The sequence below is a fragment of the Lepeophtheirus salmonis genome, chromosome 8 (genome assembly GCF_016086655.4).
Source record: "Lepeophtheirus salmonis chromosome 8, UVic_Lsal_1.4, whole genome shotgun sequence".
NCBI classification, from domain to species: Eukaryota; Metazoa; Arthropoda; class Copepoda; order Siphonostomatoida; family Caligidae; genus Lepeophtheirus; species Lepeophtheirus salmonis.
This window is the reverse complement of record NC_052138.2, coordinates 2778824-2797603: the sequence shown is the minus strand read 5'-3', so window position 1 is coordinate 2797603 and position 18780 is coordinate 2778824. Positions and strand designations below refer to the sequence as shown.

Below are 18780 nucleotides of genomic sequence, written 5' to 3'. Positions count from 1 at the left end.
ATTTTTGGCCTACAAACAGCTCGGATCTGAACCCATGCGATTTATATCCCTGAAGAAGGTCTAGTATGAGGCCTGTGCCAAGTATCATTCGTCTGCGGAGGCCATGAAAAGTCATTACCAATACAATGGTAAGGCTGCACAAAGTAGCCCAGGCCTCCGATAGCTTCCGGCACCTTGTGGCCAAAGTTATCAAGAAAGGAGGATCTCATTATAAAATTTGAATGACATGAAATGTAACTATTAAAAAATAAAAATAAAGTGGTTCTACTATATTTTTTCGTTCGTTATAATCCTTTCAAGACTTTGAATCTAATTTATATGAACCACCCTGTAAATGACTTGATTAATTTGTTTTTTGCACTAAGCGACAAGGTTTGCATGTATGTAGGGACTTACATATGTACAGGTATTTATGTACCTCATTTAATGTCTTCGTGAATCCCTTATATGTATTAAATACAAAAAGCAAAACCTTATTATGAAGGTACTTTTTTTTTAATATGTGTGTCCGGATATCGTTTATGCAAACTAATAAAGTCCCGTGATTCACCCTTATGATGAGAACTTTTATTAGATAGGCTAAATATATTCAAACAACTACTGAAGGCGTAGGGAATGTGAATATTTTGCAAGAGGCAATTTATTTTTCCCCAATATTAGGGCATTTTTATGAGTGTTTTTTTTAATTAGATATTTTTCTATCTAAGATCGAATATTGATAGATTTACCTAAATTAGAGTATCACCACCGGCGCCAAGATGTACTTGCAAGTATTCAACAGTGACGTCATCGGGGGCCCTGAATATTTTTTTAATTTTTTTTTTTTGGAGGGGGTAGTGACGAACTTTTTTGACAATTTCGACAGAATGTTTTTGTTTTTATAAATTCCAAATTTGACAAAAGACTCTATTCTCTGAGACTAAAGTAAAAGTAGATGAATCATTAAGTAGGATCTCAAAAATAATCCAAGACTTTGGGAAAATATCAGGTCTAAAAATAAATCTTAAAAAAACTCGGACACTGACAAATTTAGAATATGAATACTTTAAGAAAAGAATGCAAATGTACCTCAGATTAAGATTCTTGGTTCATTTATACACTATGAAAATGGCAATTTCTAAATACTAAAACAAAATCGAAGATACAATTTTAAAAAAGAAGCTTCAAGATACTCGTATATCGGATGGTCCATTGAAATATGAACACTCACTAATTCTATAATTAATTAAGGTTGATTGATTTGAAATTAATTCATATTTCGATATATTAAAACATACACAATTAGTTACAAAACAAGACATACTTGAGCTCTCTAGCTTACGTACAAGCCGAGAAAATTACACTCGAACATGATTTACGAATTTCCATTCCTAGGCTCAAATCAGTTGATCGTCTCTAGGACACTGTCTACTCAGTCAGCAAGTCCAAACGTTGGCCAGGAGAAAGGGCACTGTCAAAAAGGCCAAACTGGGCCAGAAGGAGTTAAAATAAGCAGCCCAGGTCAATCCCTTCAAGTCCAAGAGGGCCCATGCAAGAGGTCTCGGGATTTTGACGCCAGACTTTCCAGAGGGCTATAATTAAATCGAGTAGAATAAGCCATATGAGGATATAGTGGCCGCTTTTGACACAATCAATGAAAGAACCCCATCTCCTCCTTTGCAAGACTTTTTTGAGTACTTTTTTACTCTCTTTGACACTTTTGGGCCGCTATAGTATGATGCCAACCCCTTCGACTACACCTCTTGGGTGCAATGCAAGCACCTTGAGACCCTCAAAGCCACTATAAGCCAGCAATGGGAGACTATGACAAATGATTAGAGCCGCAGTGGGTGCAAAGCCTTACGACGCTGCCTTTAAAGACATCATTACCTCTAATGGCAGTTAAATTAATGATTAAGAGAGCTCAGACACACATCTATGTATCCTATCAATTTTGTTGAAATTCTATAATTAATAAATTATATTTTGGTGAAGTTTAAAATTCAAAGTGTTCAATTTTGTAGGAATCATTGTAGGACATTAACAAATCATTTTCAATTTCTGTTAATAAAATATTCTGTTTGATCCTTTGTATGAATCCAAATTGCAATAGAAGTTTGCAAAAATTCCCTACCATAATTAAAGAAAAGAAATATGATTATCCAATTTCAAAGGGACCATTTCCTGCCCAAATAAAGTGTCATACATCATGTGAATGTCTTAAACTTTATACATTATTTAGTATTTCCTCTCATCCCAAAAAGAAATCTAAATATACACCCCACAACTGAGGAAATATATTCATGAAATATCCTTTAATATACCGGGCAGTCAGAAAGTCTAGGAACATAATGAACGTTGAACAATTAATCCCACCTTATTGGCCATTGATGTAGCTGGATTGTGTTATTAAAAGTTGGTACAACTTCGTGAGCTTTGAGCTCTAATAATGGTCTCAATACAAGGCCTAAATCAAGATGCAAGATGATTCATCTTGCATTATTTAGACTTTCATAGTTGTTATTAGTGCTTGGTTTCAGTCTGAGACTCTGATGGTTTTTAGGCGACCAAACTAAGTCGGTCCATTAAAGAAGTTCGGTTTGGATCTTTCTTATTTAAAATTTGGTCTAGATGGATTCTAAAAATAAAACTGTTGATGACGTAACCTGTGTTTCAAAATTGTGAATGTCGACCACCAATAGCATAATACAAAATTAAATGTATTGCATAAAGAATATTGGAATAATTCAAAAATAGAATAGAGGAGAAAATTGGTTCATAAATAAATAGGGATGAAAAAACCAGTCCACGATTTGAAAACGATTAAAACTACGTCACCGGTCTGGGATAGCCTTCTGGATCGAAATATTGGTCCAAATTGGTCTATAAAAATCCCTTGAGGCTGAACCGAACCAAAAATTCGGTCTTGGCCGATTCTCAATACTAATATCTACAGCATAATAATAATCTCTATGTACATCCCCATTCATAAGATTTACGCCCTCCTTGATTCAAGAAGAAAAGAAAATAAATCAGTTGTGAAAATTCTACACAAAAAAATTAATTACAACTAGCAGCTTTAAATGAAATTATAGAGATATTTTTTTTTTTTTTTTTAATTGAAACTTGTTTATTACTCAATAGAGAAGATTATTTGTGAATTTGAGCACTTTCGGCCGCAATCACACGCTCCACGCGACCCTGGAATGCTTTGCTCACGTTGACAAAGTAGTGCTTCGACATTGAAGCCACCCTTTCTCAACCGTTTGCTGTAAGGACTCAATACAGCCGTGACGTTGTCTACAGGCCTTGCCTTCAATTTGCACCCACATGATCTAATCAAAGAGATTCAGGTCGGTGCTCTGCAGTGGCTAGATGTCCTTCGGCCAAATCTTCATTTTTTTTTTGCTATCCAATCCTGCAAGATTTTTGCCTTATGTGCAGGAGCCCTGTCCTGTTGAAAGCAATAATTGGGTTTCTTTGATTGCTTTATGAACTTGCAAATCACTTTTGTTTTCAAATCATCAAGTGATCCTTGTTAGTAAATCTGTATCCAACGGGGAACCAAATTAGCATCATTTTGCGACCTTCAGATGCCATTTATCATTAATGAGGCTAGATGTTTGTTGGTGGAAATTCACGAAGGTTGCAGTTGACATATCCAAAAGATACAACCCAATCATTTCGCCTATTGTACTCGGGACAGTGGAGTAAATGTCTTATCGTCCGAAAAGAACAAAATTCGGTTTCCATGATACCTCAGGTCATTTGTAAAGCTTTTTGCATCGAGGAAATCGTTATTATTATTGTTTTTGAGTTAACACGGGTCGTTCAATATATCAGAGAGATTTGCCCATACCTTTTTACGGAATTGGACACCGTGTAACGGCTCACCGACCGCTTCTTCACCAAGTCCGTCATCTTCAGATTTTTCAAATAAGCTTTTTTTATGTTTCCAACTTTAATTTGATCGGTCCTCCACTTCTTTGATACTCCCTGATACTCCAGACTGTGGTTTTACAGACATAAAGGTCGTTACAATATCAGAATTGCTAAATCCTGCGCGTACTAAACGAGCCACTTCTTGGCTTTTTTTGCTGCATTTTCGTTTCAATTAATCATAGAAAATTGGTAAGTACTGTGTTCAAAAATTAAATAATCAGCTGTTCTTTTTTGTCACTGCAACTTTTGCATAAAATTAACAAAAGCCTCTCAAAATGCAATTAAATTAACGTTCCAAAACTTTTTGACGGCCCGGTACATCAATGAATAAAAAAAATAAAGTTTTTTCTTGCTATATATTCAAAAAAAAATAATTTGTGTTGACGAACCACATATACAGTCAGTCCCACAAAGATTATTCGTTACTTCACTCCACCCTTGAAGATATACAAAAAAGTATAAAGTGGAAACTCTGGGGTGGAACAAGTTACTTAGAGACAAGGTATAACATTCGGCAATTTATATACCTCGCCAGACAGACTAAACGTAAAAAAAATAAATAAATTTAGGCATCTTGGTATAGATGGTTTTATGTGTTCCAAACACAATTGAAATGAGAAAAAATAAAATGCCTCCAGAGAGGATCGAACTCTCGACCCCTGGTTTACAAGACCAGTGCTCTGCCACTGAGCTATAGAGGCTTCACATATACCACATAAAAGTTAAAATTATTTCCCCAATGTACTAATAGACCATATCGTTTGGCTGGCATTCCTACTAACACACAATTCAAACCTGAAATGAATATGAAACTATGTATGGAACATAGACAAAGTGGTTACGTTTTTATAATATTTAATATCAGTAACCGCCGAGAGAGAAGAAGAGTACAAAGAATAGCAAAAAAAAAGTAAAAAAGAAATATGAGTTTTAATTGAAATTCCTTTATTCTAATATTTATCAGAAATAAGTTATGTGTTATAACCCTATATATTAATAGATCCCTATTAGAATCAAAACTGAAGCTGCAAAATATATATAAATATATTTTCATTTTTATAAGGTTGAGTGAGGGTTTTATTTTGTTCCGTGATTTATACATATAAATAATAAGTGTATAACTGCGCTTTCAATAAAATATGACTGTATTAATACAGTAGGTAAACTTATTTATAATGTAGGTATATTACAAAATGCCGATTTACAGAGAGGGAAAATCTTACAAGAGGCGTGCGCGGAAGTTTACAAGTGTTTTGGGGAACTCCGTTGAAATACTGGATGTTTATTACTTAAATTGGGGAATCAATTTGACGTCATTTACATTTAATGTAGATAAATTCTTAATCTTTTAACCAGTTTAAATTTTTGTTTCCATACGATACTTTGTTTATTCGCTTCATTTGCTGGAAAATAAGTCATTTGCAAATAGTCTTCAAAATTGCAAATAAAGTATAATAAATCAAATAAAAGTTATAATGGACTTTCACACATTCATTTATTTTGTATCTTGTATAGTTTTACAAAAATTTGTTAATGCGATTGACATGAATTTTAGCCCGACACTAGGAGCTTCAATCTTTATAACTGCGCAATATGAAAGTACTAAATTATTTACCTCTCCTCTTTTTTATATTAACTATCATTAATTATCTGGAGAATTTATCTCGAATTTCATGTTATACAATTCAATTGGATGTATTTAATAATTTCATGTTTTTTACTAGACTGTACTCTGTAATTTATGAAAATTTCATTCAATTATCTTTATGTTTAAAAAAGTTGTGAAATTTCGATGATAAATTGGTCATAACATCCTGAATATTGTAGCTAAAGACATGATTTTGGTATCAAAATGTATTCTTTGCCGTTATCTATTAGGACAAACAGTTTTAAAAGGGAAAAAAATAGTATTTGAAATTTTTTGCAACATACCTAGTTAACGTCTACTAATTCCATTCATATTATTTAGTAACAAAATATGAAGGACCTACGGTTATTACGTATCTGGCTAATATAAGTAACTAAGTGAACACGTTATTCATTATTTAAAAAGAGTGACATTACATGGTCAAGGGTGTTCTGAAAAGTTTCCTACCTCAACGTGAAGATTCCAGTACTCATAAATTAAAGTTAGTCACATCGATTTAGCATCATTTACTCTGTAAATTTTCAGCCATTTTGGATCCGCAGTTGTTACATAACAATCTTTTGAGTGAATATATGTGAGTGTTTTTGTGAAAATGGACAATATCGAGGTTTAAAGCTGTCATAAAATATTTCTTTTAGAATGTGTAACCTTTAAACAGATTCAAACAATACATAGCAGAACTATAAAGGGTCGTTGTGCGTAAATTTGACGCGTCTAAGTCAATTCAGCTTTGAGTAATTGAACCAAAAACAAAAAGTGTGACGTGAACAATTATTATGCAGCGAAAAACCCCTAGTACTATTTGGACAGGTTACAGAGAGGGGAGTATCGCTGGTAGAAGTGTGTAGAACAGGGATGTCCAACCTGTCAACATAATGGGCCGCATTGACACTTGAAATATTGTAGTGAGCCACAGAACCTATTAAATTAAATTGAATGAAAAAAGGCTACATAAAACAAAACAATTAAATACATATACATATCAACTTTAGACCAAATCTAACTTTTCAAGACCAATCTGACAACCCTGTTAGATTCTTTGAAAATAGGAGATGGCGTAAAATAATTTTTAGTGTGTGTATGTATTTGTTGCGTTCCACGTTTTTTGAAGATATTACTACACTACAATTTTGTTAAAAAATACTACTTGAAGCGAGAAGGAGTAGTGGGCCACGGATTGGACATCCCTAGTGTTGAGGAAGGGCGTCCGTTGTAATATATTAGGGGGGGGCTGTCTTGGTTTTTGAAAAATTGGACATTATAGGGGTTACAGCCATTCCAACCCAACCCTTGCGGGCGCCCTATAGAGTTAGAAGGAGACTGTTAAAAATAAATCAAAAATGGGTTGTATCTCGGTCGGAAAGTTTTCAGATCACCCTTGTATTTGTAAAAAGAAGAGAGTAATATGTAGTAATCCACGTGCAAATACTGCGTGGATAATTAATATGTGATATGACTTATGACTCATAAGTTATGAGAATCTTTATGCCTAGTCCTTATTGTTGTTTTTTTTTTTTTTTTTCTTCAAACATCATCACAAGTATGGGGATCATGGTGAAGTTATTTCTAAATATTTTGAAATGTATATATAATTTATTCGGATTATATATACATCAGTAACATCAAACCTTGATAAACAAATGGAATGTGCGTGTTCTTTAATGCAAGGTCATAGAACAAAAGCAACAATGATAAAAAATAAAGGCATTAATTACTATTTTTCGAGAAAATATATATAACTGGGATTACGAATTTCTCTTCCTAATCCAAAACTAGGGTGATCACTAACCAATGGTGTTGAATTGGACTAAAACAAAACTGAAAAGACTGCTGACCTATCACTCCGGCCTTGATAAAATGTGTCAGTCCTTGAACCGGTCTTTATTGGTCTACAACATTGAATATTTGAAATTTGATTTAATTTTTCCAAAATTTAAAAACTATGGACTTAAGAAAATTTTCTCCGAAAAATATAATATTTATAATTTTTTTTTGAAAAATTTTTTAGCTGAAATTTTAAAAAAATTATCTTTTTGTGAACAACTCAAGATTTTTGAGTTTTTTTTTCCAAAAAATTTAATTTTTTGCGAATAGCTCTACATTTTTTTTAAATTTAATTTTCTATGAGCAATTTAATATTTGAATTATATTTTCAAAAAATTTTATATCTGAAATTTAATTTTAGAAACTTTTTTCCAAAAAAAAAATCGTATATTATGAAATTCTCTTGATTTTTTGAAATTTTTTAGAAACACTATGGATTTTTGAATTTTTTTTTTTCTAAAAATAAAATTTTTACCGAATAGTTCTAAATTTTTTTTTAATTTAATTTTCTATGAAAAATTTAATATTTGAATTATTTTTTCAAAAAATTTTATCCAAAATTTAATTTTAGAAATTTTTTTCTATAAAAAAATCATATACTATGAAATTCTCTTGATTTTTGAAATTTTTCAGAAACACTATGGATTTTTGATTTATTTTTTTCAAAAAATATAATTTTTTGTAAATAGCTGTGAATTTTTGAAATTTTTTTCCAAAAAAACACCTCCCCCCCCCCTAAATATATACAATCCTGCGGACACTCCTGAATAGGCTATATGACTCAGAGAAATGAGGACTAATATGTTTACTCATCATGTGATAAGTTGGTAGAATAATGGTACTACTCAATACTACTTAGATAAGGATAAAAACCCTCTGATAATTTTGGACAACAAGTAACTAGTACTTATAAAGATACATAAAAAACAAAAATAAACAGAGTCATAAATAAGCTGTAAAGGATTACTTAAAAAATTCCATGCTTCCCTTATGGACTAAATGTAAAAATGTCTGACATTTAGAGCAGCGACCTTCCATTACCATATACATAAAAAAATATCCCATTATTCTTAACGTCATGTCAAGGAGATCAATTAAAAGTCACTTTGTACAACTGATAGGCATAGACGTAGGATAACAAAGCTTTAAAAACAAAGTACCTCATGATCAATATTTGTAGAAGGTAGTGGCCGTGGTTAAAGGACTCTAGGGAAAAGTGGACACTCAAGTCAAGGAAGACTTCTCAATTCTGATTGGTTTAAAATTAGAAGCTGCTACATGTTCCTCCAGTCACGCAGACAGTTTGAACAGGCTGTCTCCCACCCCTTAGTGAAAAGAGGAGAATAAGAGCGACTACGTCACAACAATAACACGATCTTATAGGTTGGTGTTAGGAACATAGTCTTCCTAGTTTTAACCTCTCTTTCCCAAGAGTCCTTTAGACGCTGTGACATTTTTTCTTGTCCGCTAGGAGTGTTAAATTTATGTTCATGACTTTTAATGTACAAATACGTAATGCATGAAAATAGAGCTTAATATGCAGCTTAAAAAGCAGAAATAAGGCAAAAATGCAAATAAAGCAAGGAATAAAGGGTTTATTTTGGTGCCTCATTCCACTGAATAATCATCTGTCCCCTCAGGTGGTCCTCTGTTGTTAGCCTGTTCCTCTTATTGGTGAGAAGGTCCTTGAAAATGCTAAAGGATCTTTCACAGTCCACGGATGTCATGGGGGTGCAGTAGAAGCTCACCCTGATGTTGGAATTCTCCTTCACGCCAGACACATTCTCACTAGAGAGCAAAGACCAATATTTCTCAGATTCTCAAATACTGGGTTCTTCTTGAGAATCTCTTTGAGCTTGTGAGCAAACCTGGGGATGGTGAGGCTCTCACAGACCTCCTTAATGATGGACAAGAGGCAATCTTTTCTCGAGCAGAGTCATGTTCTCCTTTAGGATCTTGAAGTTTGACTTTATTAAGTGCAAAGTCTTGGGCATGACAGGCAAATGGATTGTAAAAGCATCAATAGGTTTAGTGGAAGATGGAAAGGATAAATGGAGCTGGGGGATCTAAGAGATAGATCCCTCTGATTTGGAAGGGGAAACTTAGAGAGTGTGTAATCAGGACTGTTACTAGTGTTATATCGGTTACATTTAGTTATAAGCCATAATATTATATACTTTGTTCAATACTGTCTCGTCTAAATAAACGGGAAATTTGCATATAGACAAAGCAATGTTATTTTTAATTGTTTGATTTTATGCACTTTTGAAAGGTGTCCTGACTGAAAACAAATCTTGTCAACATGACAAGGCGTTGAGTCTTGAATCCACATGAACCTTGTCTCAGGATTTGCTTTGATGGAGCTCTTGAACCCACCCAGGAAGTGGCCAATCCACTTTTTGGCTTTGTGTGAGCCACATGAGGACTTCAGTCGCTTGCAGACGTCATACAGGTGTGCGTGTCTAAAACTGAACACTCCTTTAAACTTAACGCCATGCACATATTCGTGATTTTATTGAGTTGAAACCAATTTATACTTCGAGGCAAGGGCCTTTACTAGTTATAAACAAAACTCCAGCAAAATCTAAATAGCAACAGTGAAACAACAGCCGCTAATATGGAGAGACGTCGAGTCTCAATTTTGGAACTTTCCGCGCGGGGAAAAACTCCAACTGAAATTGCCAAGGTTCTGAACTGCGTGGTAGCCAAAGGGACTCCTGAGGCGACCACAAGATCTAAGTCAATGTCTCGAAGGTCGGACGAAATGGTTGCTCCCATGAAAAAGTCTGTCGATGAAAAGAGAGGCAAGGTCACCGTCAGCAGCCTCTCCAGGGAGTTCAACGTCAGCAGAAGGACCAGTGACCGGCTAGTAAGAAATATCTTGGCCTTAAGGTCTACAAGAGAACCCCTCGTCAAGCCCTCAAGCCTGTAGACAAGGAAAAACGCCTAAAATTTAAAGGAGTGTTCAGTTTTAGACGTGCACACCTGTATACGGTGCTCTTGGGATATTTTGTTACTTTTATGATTGTCTTAGCACCGATGCCGGTCTCAAACAATTCTGCAATGACTTTACGTTTGTCCTCTTGGTCCTTCATGGGGAAACTGAACAGATTTAGAGCTTAGGAATGTAAACACACTACATTGAAATAAATACAAAAATATAAACATGTCTGCATACTTCTGCCCACCCCTGTATATTCAAATATCAGTGTTTACCATTAGTATTGCAGATGTTGAGTCTTTTTTATTCATAAAACCATATGATAAAGATTTATCAAGATGTATTGGAAGTTTTGTCCATTTTATGTAGTCAGAATATCAACTATGAGCTCCCAAAATGGTGTCACCTTCAATTATAATGGAATTTATTATGTTCGGGAAGATGCTCTATATACAAAAATAGATAATCATCCATTTTGAAAGGTGACTATGGACATCAACAGTGCACTTATTTCGAGTGCATATAAGTATATAAATAATGTTTAAAAAACTGGGTAGGTCTGGGTAATTTATTGTAACATTTGTTCCGTCGTCTTCTTCAAATACCTACATAAACTCGTAGTCACATTTTTTTTTCTTATTACATACATTTGAATCAAATAATCTATAACACTTCTTGTTCTTTTATTAACATTGAGTTATGATGCATTTTGGATGTGATATATTAATGAGTATACTATCTCATGTAACAAGATCCCACATAGTATTTAGTATGTAACTACAGTTCAAAAACTGTTTTTTCGAGCTCAAGGAGACTAGATACAGGGTTAAGTTATAAATCAAAAAGTGACTGACGTCTCAAAAAACACAATACGAATAATAATCTTTTCTAAATAAATTCCATATCAAAAAAGTTATGGGCAAAATAAGAAATTGGTGAAAATGGGACTTTCGATTCGTTTTTTGTTTTGTTTTTAGATACAAAAAAATGGATTTCCAATGGGGGTACTGGATTAAATTATTGTTGATATGGAAAATGCACTTAAGGGTCAAGTTAATAATAAAACTGGGGAATAGAAGGATATAATTTTAATAGACAGTAAAGTTTAAGACCTTTTATATCTGTGTCTCATTTTGACATCCAATAGTTATCTATTGTCCTCAATATGAATGAAAAAGGTATTTTATTGTTTTAAAACTCGGTTGTTAAGGCTATCAAAATGAACGACATCCAAGTTCTGACTGACGTCACGTGAAAACACTCTTTAGAAGATTTGCCTCATTATGAAAAAAAGGTTGAGGACACAACTGATGAATGTAATTCTAATGAGTGAGGAAAAATAATTACTTTGATGATCTATTATTTAAAATGAGATATTTCACACCCATAAACTCCAAATGTCAATATATACCAATTTATGAAGTACTATGAAAGGATTATCCGACGTTGCTCGGATCAAGGAGGGAGCGGTAAATAATATTGACAATGGTCAATATTATTTCTTCTAAATGTGGCATGGGCGAGCATTATAATATATGCATTATAACAATTTTGTAATTTAAATAGTGCTTGAAACTACAAATAAAATAGCAACATATATGCAGGGAAAAAATTGTCTTGATAAGAAGTCCATCTTTTATTTTTGTCAAAAAATTGTCAAATTGAAATTCAGGAAGAAAATTCCATAAAACTGTTTAGCACTAATTAGCAATAAACTATAAGAAAACATTTATTGGCATCGTAAAGAAAAAAAAATCCTACCAATATTTTTTTTGTATTTGCAAAAAAAAAAAAAAGGTTATATAAAGAAAATTACCCATGATGATCTTGGTTCCTTTTTACAAATATTGCAAAAATTATGTAATAAAATGTTCGGGAAATTGAAAATAATAGTTTATTATATTAGTAAGTTTCTAAACTTTTAATTACAAAATTTATTTTTTAGTGACATTTCTTTTTAAAAATTGACAATTGCCGATTGATAAAATAGGAGAAAAAAAAGAAAAATTATTTAGAATATGACAAATAGTTGAGTGAATTATCAATTTTTATGACTCATTTTTATAAATAAAAAAAATCACACAGCTGTTCTCAAAAAATTTCAAAAATCGATATCTATTCTCAAAAAATTAATTTTTGTTTTGGAAAGAAAAATCAAAACCACAGCTGTTCACAAAAAAAAATTACAAAAATTTCGGATATATATTTCATTTATTTAATTTTTGAAAAAAAAATATCAAATATTAAATTTTTTGGAGAAAAATTTATAGGTCCATAGCTATTCACAGAAAATTAGATTAAAATTCTAATAATATTTTTTTTTTTTTTTTAAATAATTCAAATGCTACATTTTCTATTAAAAAAACAAAAGAGTTCTTAATTGGAGGGTGGCTACAGCCCCTCCATCCAACCCCCTGTGGATGCAGACTTGTAAAATATTCTTTCAAAATCTCAAGTACCCACTGGAGTGCCTCCAAGTACCCCAAGAGATAAGTATATCCCCATTTGAGAACTAATGCTTTAAATTCTCATTTTTTAGGTGTTCCTTATCGTATAATTTCTGAGCTCAACAAGGACTTACAATTACAACTCTGTAACAAATCCTCAAGTTTACTCTCAGTCTTTTATGACACACGCGTGTGTTAAATCAAGTTCTGAATCTACTCAGGATTAAATAATAATAATTTTTGTTCAGAATTAATCTATTCATTCTTCATTAGACCAATTCCAAAAAAAACAGGAGAGCTAAAAAATAAACGCAATTTACATCATAAGGGATGGCAGATTGCCTCAGCTGACTCCTCATTTCGGCGACGTGTCGAGGCCGTAAACAAAACCTCCAGGTTTTTCTCCGTCCTTTATGAGCACACAAAAGGATTGTTCAATCAGGTTACGAATATAATTGATTGTAGTAGGATGTAGTAAGTTCACTACTCAGGAGTTAAATAATCATGACAACAATTGAGGAATAAAAAAAATCATTCTTCAGATTACCAATTCCAAATGAGCAGGACAGCTAAAAAATACACATAATTTACATAACTACCTATAATTAATGTTGAGTCCGTCATTATTTAGGACTGAAGACTACAGTCCCGTCTAGTTCGGTCTCGTAAATTTCAGTCCTGAACAGGATTATACCCGTTCACTCTTTCTCCGTTCAGTCGTTCATTTTGTAAAAACTTTCCGTTCGCCGGTCATTTTTGAATTTTTATTTATTCATTTAATATTTATCTTGTATAAAAGTCCCACCTAAAAAAAATACTCATTAATATATAATTAATATAATATATTTTTTGTTTCGTAATACATAAAAATGAGCCTCAAGGGTGTAGATTACTAAAAGCAAAACAGGCAATTCCAGGGGTCCTAAAATGATGATCTCAATTTTTATAAAATGGTGTCCAATTTCTTCAAATTATTTTTGTTTTTTTTTAATATCCTAAAAATAGAGGCAGTACTTTTATTAAAGGCAACCTCCAATTTATTTTTCTGAGTTACCTTATTCAATGAAAGGTTGATCAGTGAGATAGACAATATAGGGGAAATGCTAAGTGGGCTGTTCATTCAGGGGTACCAAAACGGGTGCGAAGAAAAAAAAAGGTGACCCCGAACCTAACCCCACTTTTGGGACGAGCTTAATTTTTACAAAAACTATCTTTGAGCCAAGTTGCGCCCATAAAACTAGGGTCTGGTCAGTTATTAATTGTCAGGCCCAGTTGGATTTCATTTTTTTATTTTCCTGGCATTTTTTTTGGAAAGGCCTCTGACTTATTTTTCCAAAAGTTTGTACATTCCTTCTTTAAGCTCATCTCTGATATACCCACAGTGGTCTCCAGGCTGGTGAATTCTGTTTTTATTATTATTAGAGACATTTATGCAAGACTTTGGGGTGGAGGGGGATGCTTGCCGTGTGAGATGATAAAATTAGTTCGAATCACTTGTCTATATTTTGTCAATCCATTGCTTCGTTTAATTGCACAATTTGCTGGAAATCAATCATCTCAATATAGCCTTCAAAATTACAAATGGGGTGTACTGGATCAATTACAAGATATAATGGACTTAAAAACATTGACTTATCTAAAATATTGTAGAGTTTCTATTTAATTTATTGCTGAGGCGTACATCAAATTTGACCCGACAGCAACACCTTTAATATTTATTACTACAGAATATGAAAGTACTTTGTTTTAATTTTTAACATCTCTTTTAATTCAATAATTATCATTTATTGTCTGGAGAGCGTGAGAAGATATTCGTATACTCGAATTTCATACACCAAAATCTGTGATCTAATAAAGTAGGATATTCCAATAAAACAACACAACGTTCTTAAACATCAAGAGAATTGAATTAATTTTTCAGGAATTACAGAGTTCAGTCTTGTGTAAAAGTCGATATTTTAAAGCCCTATAATTGATTTGTATAATATGAAACTCGAGTATATGAATATCTTCCCACTCTCTCCAGACAATTAATGATAGATATTGAAAAAAAAGGAGATATTAAAAATTATTGAAAAGTATTTTCATATTGCGCAGTAATAAAGATTGAAGGTGCTAATGTCGGGTTAGAATTTATGTACTTTGGATGAACCGATTAAATAAAAACTTTACAAGATACTAAATAAATAGTTGCATTAACGTCCATTATACCTTTTATTTGATGCATTACAACTTATTTGGGATTTTGAAGGCTATCTTGAGATGACTTATTTTCTAGTGAATGTTGCAATTAATCAAAACAACGGATTGAGAAAAAAAAAGACTTAATAAACTATATTTTAGCTCAAACGTAATAATTATAATTAAACCTATAATCCAGAAAAAAATATGTAGTAATCATCGGAAAAAATATTCAAAAAGCTACCTCTTATGAACAATAAGAAAATGAACGCCGTTCATATTTTTTCCGTTCGTCCTTCAAAAAATGAACGGAAAGAGTGAACGCCGTTCTTTTTTCCATACAGTGTCCAAGCCTTTTAAGAATAAGTTCTAATACCTTCTAAAACCGACAGTCTTAAGGACCGGTCTCGAGAACTGATAGGACCGGCTCTAATAATGGACTGGACCGAATAAATAAGAACTGGCACAACCCTATTAAAATACATAGTTATTCAATCTTATTCTTTTTTAGTCCCTAACAACGTATCATTAATTATCGATCGATCTCTTTTCTTCTAATAAACTATAAAATGAAGCATAAAAACTGGGAGCAGCACTGATAAGAAAAAAGTTTGAATATATTATATATATAGGGTAGACTGGAATAGAGATAGGACGGATCTTGGATCCGGATCCGAAGTACCTGGGTACAGTACCGGAGGCGTACTCAAAATTATATTTTTAGAGGGCTTGGTTTTTGGATTTTTTTGAGAAAAAAAATCCAAAAATTTTAATTTTTTGTAAAGAACAGTAGATTTCTGAAATTTTTTGGAGAAAAATTTATAAAATTCACAGCTGTTCCAAAAAATTTTTTGAAAAAAATTTCAAATATTAATTTTTTTTTCACAAAAATTCTACTGATTTTTACAAAAAATAAAATTTTTGGAAAAAATATTTTATTTTTGCGAAAAAATTTTCAAATATTAAATTTTTTGAATAAAAATTTATAGCTATTTACTGAAAATTAAATTTTTTGGAACAAAAATAAATCAAATTTCAAATATTAAATTTTGTAATAAAAGAAAAAAATCTTTTTTTGGATCGGGGTGCTACAGCTCCTCCAACCCCACCCTTGAGTATGCCTCTGAGTACCGGGTCGTTCTGGTAAATCCACACCACCATTAACTGCATCCTGATAAATAAGAAAAGTCAATAGAGGTTTCAAATTTTATTTACAAGTCCTAATAATATAAAAGAAAAAATTCATTTAATTTATCCGCCATCTTCACCAATCATTCATTCCATACGATGGCTAATGGATTTGCAAGCCTTGAATACGTCTGCAGGGGAGACTTTGAGTACTTGATGATGGAGGCCTTGAAGGAGTCCATAGTCTTGTGTGAATATCCTAATCACTAGTTTATTCAATATTCTAATTAGTTGAAGATTATTCAACTAATTTTTAAATGCCAACATGTACAGATTGCTCATTCAAGTTAAAAATTGTATACAATCTATTATGAAAGGTTTGGCTAATTTTTTTTTGTTTGTTTGTTTTTTTCTTCCTTTTAACTATCAAGTTATAGAAGCCCTACTTTCTATGTCAAATGGTGCCGTTTTCCTTGACAAATTGTTTAATAAAATAAGATATTCATTATATTATGAAACTCATTTATACTTTTTTAATATTTTTTTATATGACGCATAACAATAAAGTTTTACTTCATACGGAAACCTTTGAACGCAAAATGGGGGGTGGGGGGCATCTTTCCAAAATGGATTTATCTACGTTCATTTCTATTGTCAAGACGTAACTTTTCCGAGGGTTAAACCTTTGCTATCTCAATTTTTGTTTAGCACAATATCCTTTAAGGTACATTTTTAAACATTTTGTGTTCTTTTCGTGTCTAATAATTATTTAATAGCAAAAAATAATAATTATGTATTTTTTATGATCGCACTTATCTCTAAGTAGAATGTATGTATGTACTTACTTCGATATTCATTGTATGAAAAAGGCTCAAGTGCATTTGCATACAAACGATACATATGCTAAATATCTATGCAAATGGTTCATACAAGGTATAATATGTAATTAGATAGACTCCTGTGTGTGTCGCACTTGGGTTAACAAATTGAATTAATTAATTAGTTCATAAATATACAACATATGAAGAGAAACAAACAAATGAACACTTGCTAATCAAATAAATTTATAGTTAACTAGTTAAACAGAGGAAAAAAAACAAAAAAAAATAAGATACCGAGTAATTAACTAAATAATTATGGAATTTCCACAAAATGAATACTATAAATAGATGTGTATCTGAGCTCTCTTAATCATTAATGTAGCCGCCCTTAGTGACAATGATGTATTCCAGGCAGAAGGCCTGGCAACCGCTGCGGGTGTAGTCATGTGTCATGGCGTCCCAGTGCTGGCTAACAGTGGCTTAGATGACTTGTTTGGATGACAGACACTGCAAGCCTTATCCTCAACATACACCCAAAAGGTGTAGTATAGGGGCTTGGCATCAGGGGTGTACAAGGGTCAAATGTATCAAAAAAGAGTTCAAAAGACTAATTCAAAAGGGTCTTGCAACGGAGGAGATGGATTTCTATTATTGCTGGTGTCAAAAGTTGTATTTCTACAAACACAAGACTCACTCACTTATTTATAGCTCTCTGGACAGTCTGGTGTTAAACCCAGAGATCTCAATGATGGGCTCTCATAGACTTGAGAGAATATGCCTGGGTTGTTTTCTTTACCTCCTCCAGATCCAGTTTCGCCTTTTTTTACAAAGCCCTTCTTCCTTTCCAACGTTTGAGACTGGAGACGCCCAACTGCTTAGAGTGTGCCAATGGAAATTTGTTGATCACGTTCAAGAGCCATTGTCTCGACGTTTACGTAAGCTAGATAGCTCAGGTTTTTTTTTTTTTTTTTTTTTTTGGTACCTAATTGTTTATGCTTTAATAAATCGAAATATCAATTAATTTCAATCACTCAAACTTCATTAACTATTGATTTAATAAATGTTCAGATTTCAATGGACCACGCGGTAAAGTAAATTTATTTATACTAACAGATGGTGGCCGCGTTACAGAGCTGAATAGAGGGGAATAGAAACAAAGAATGAAGGGAGAAGAAGAGAGACAGATATAGAAAAAGAGAGGCAGAGACAAGAGGGGACATATTGAAAGAGAGAATGAAAATTTTGCGAATTTTTTTCCTCATTTTCCGTCAAAAACAGCCTCTTGATGAACATCTCGTAACAATGTGCTGGGTAATTTTATATGTAGGTCTACTTGCTAAATTTCAGAGCAATATGTTGTACCGTTCATGAAAGAAGCAAAAACAAAACAGACTTTAAAATATATATTTGTCGTAGTACCCGGCAAAGCTCGGAAAAAGTAGGAGTTGGCTAAAAACACAAATTTTTCTTTAATAATATAGAAGTTAAATCAATCCCCTTAAAAATATTTAACAGTTGTCAACAAGAAAAATAGAAAAGACTAACTGCCAAATGTTTTTTTTCAATTTTTTAATTTCCCTTCAGATAGTCGAGGTTCAGAGTGGATAAAAAACCAATGGTGACTACCTTTTGTTGCTAAGACGTGTTTCATCTTATATATATATATATAAATAAATAAAGCTCTATGATGTATATGATAAATATATTATAATTTAAGAAATAAGAATGTAGTAAAAAGTACTACTTGAAGTGAGAATGAGGTGTGAGCACTCATAAAGGACAGACAGACAGACATGAACTCTATTTTTTATAGGTTTATACAGATAATGACAACATAATTTCAAAATTATTTAAAAGTTTATTCAGGGA

General features: G+C 32.5%; 1 non-coding gene across 1 annotated transcript; it reads right to left on the bottom strand.

Moving 5' to 3' along the window:
* Nucleotides 1–4550: 4550 nt before the first annotated feature.
* TRNAT-UGU (transfer RNA threonine (anticodon UGU)) lies at nucleotides 4551–4622 on the bottom strand. The gene has a single exon. It is a non-coding gene; the product is annotated as a tRNA-Thr (tRNA).
* Between the last annotated feature and the right edge of the window lie 14158 nt (nucleotides 4623–18780).